The sequence below is a fragment of the Canis aureus genome, chromosome 18 (assembly GCF_053574225.1).
Source record: "Canis aureus isolate CA01 chromosome 18, VMU_Caureus_v.1.0, whole genome shotgun sequence".
Lineage (NCBI taxonomy): Eukaryota > Metazoa > Chordata > Mammalia > Carnivora > Canidae > Canis > Canis aureus.
The window spans coordinates 5,745,224-5,747,753 of NC_135628.1; the positions used below are offsets into that span (position 1 = coordinate 5,745,224).

Consider the following 2,530-nt stretch of genomic DNA (forward strand, 5'->3'; position numbering starts at 1 on the left):
CTGTTAAGGAGAAAACAATGTGTGTTATAACAGTTATAAGAGATCTTAAAAATTCGATAAGTTACCCTTCTAATTCCACTTACCGCTCCTGTTGATATAACTTTCAAACAACTCTTTTATGAGTCTCACAATGTTTGGTTAATGATGACACTCAGCTATGGATAGGAGGACTGGAAGTACCTACACAACATACCTTTAATTCTTTTTTCATGAAAAGCACCAGAATACAACTGTGTAGAAGACTACAAATGCTGTAAAAGTTGAAAAAGTCATGACTATATCTTTTTGGCAACTATACACTGTGTATACGAGAGGAACAGGGAGCAGTCAGAGAGCCAGGGCTTGGAAAGCAAGTCTGCCCCCAAATGACATATTTTACAGCAAACAAGGAATACTGAAAAGATTTTAGGACTTATGATAAAAATATTATTGCATTTTATTATGTATTGTTCATTTATTTTATTAACTTATAATCCATTTCATTATTTACAATACCATGTTTATCATATTCAAAATATTATTTACTGTAAGTATAATAAGAGCAACAACGAATATATATTGAATGCCGGGAACAGAAGTAAGCACTTCGGGGCAGCCCGGGGGGCTCAGCGGTTTAGCACCGCCTTTGACCCAGGACGTGGTCCTGGAGACCCGGGATCGAGTCCCACATCGGGCTCCCTGCATGGAGCCTGCTTCTCCCTCTGCCTGTGTCTCTGCCTCTCTCTCTCTCTCTCTGTGTCTCTCATGAATAAATAAATAAAAATAAAAATAAAATAAGTAAGCACTTCACTGAAATCTTATAAAATCTCATAAAATGCTTATAAAGTAGGCAATATCCTTCTCTGTTTTAGAGATGACAACTGAAACTCAGAGAGGTTACAGAACTTGCTGGAGCTCAAAGTATAAATAAACGGTAGAGAAGTGATCAGGGTCCTGGTCTTTCTGACCCTAAAGCCTGTGCTTTTATGCCCGCGGTGGGAATAGAGGGGATGCACTATTGCCCTTAGTGTAGCAAACTATTTTTTAACCCATATTAAACAGTAATCCTTGGGAACTTGCTGAGACATGACTTAATAAACAGAAAAGGAGGGGCTGCAGATGAGGGAAGGCACAAGAAGGCAACGTAAGCTCTTGTTTCCCAACTACTGATAAGAGCGTAAAGAAGGTCAGCCCCCTTGGTATCAGCACGTGGGCAAATCACCAGCGACGCGGCTACTCTATTTTAATTATCACATCGGTGACTGCTGACAAATCGTCACCACCTAGTAGTGTCTGGAGTGAGAGTTCAAGCTGGCCAAACAATCGCTCCTCCCTTCTGTAGCTTTACCGAGTTGTGTTTTTGCCATGCAACCTAAACCACACTGTTACTTGTTCCTTGAAAGATCAGTCTGTGCCAGGAAGTTTAGATAAAGCTCTTCCTTTTTTTTCTGAAGAAAATGACCACATCCTCTTACCACGACTAAGGTCTACCCAGCTGCTCAGGAGAGCCCACATTATTTTTAATAGACCATCTCAAGTATAGTCTCCGAAGGTGATAAAATCTGCCCAGTCTCAACTAAACTTCAGCACTCTTGCCATGTCCCCACTGCCAATTTTAAAAACATTTTGAAATTGTATAACTTTAATACTAGGTGACACTTTTTCTTTTTCTTCCAAGGAATCAAATTGTTCCCTTGTGACTGATGATCACAGCTCACAGTACAGAAATAAAGTGGAGTAAGCAGAAGAGAAACTGGTTATTTGAGTTTTCTGGTTTTTTTTTTTTTTTTTAGATTTTCTTTGAGAGAGAGGGAGTACAAGCAGGAGGGAAGAGCAGAGGAAGAGGGAGAAGCAGACTCCCCACTGAGCAGGGAGCCCACGGGCTGGATCCCAGGACCCCGGATCATGACCTGAGCCACCCAGGCGCCCCGGAGTTTTGTGATCTTTGTAAGGAATGTAATTAAAGAATTTTCTCCATTATGATATCCAGACTAACATGAATGAAAAATCTGAAAAAGTTTATTCTAAGTTCTTTCTAGCTTTCCATTGCAGGAGAGTTACCAATCCTGAATCCACCTGGAATATGGATTTCCTTCATCAGGCGTTCCATGCATTCCTAACAAACTCTGATCCCAAATGAAAATTAAGACATTATTAAGGCTTAATCATATCAGCTTAGCTTAAATCAGCTGCTTCTAAACTCTTATATAGAATTCACAGTAAGGAAAACACTTTATCTCATGACACAGATATGCACACACACATTAAAATGGCCACAAATTCTTACCTCCCTTCAAATCTGAATCCCCTAGACGGAGCAACACCGGCCTTAATAAAATACTGCAAGCATATTGGAAAAATATCCTCTCATCCTCTAATTCTGAATGGAACTTGGAAGCTTCGCTAATTTAACTAGAACCCCAGTTCGTCGGCAGAGGCTTTACACTAAGGCCCAGTGCAGTGAGTTCACTGTCCGACACTGACATTAGAGCTGGAAAGGGGCAAACTGTATCTTTCCGACCGGCTTTTTCTCTTCTCAAGAGAGTGATGG

The 2,530-nt window shown here is 40.5% G+C and overlaps 1 long non-coding RNA gene across 2 annotated transcripts in view; it reads left to right on the forward strand.

The window, feature by feature from the left end:
* The window catches only part of LOC144288530 (uncharacterized), a 344,649-nt gene extending 342,675 nt beyond the window's left edge, over positions 1-1,974 (forward strand). For both annotated transcript variants that reach the window (XR_013356393.1, XR_013356399.1), the window contains one exon: positions 1,773-1,974. This is a non-coding gene — a long non-coding RNA (uncharacterized LOC144288530). The remainder of the gene's footprint in view (positions 1-1,772) is intronic.
* Positions 1,975-2,530: the final 556 nt, after the last annotated feature.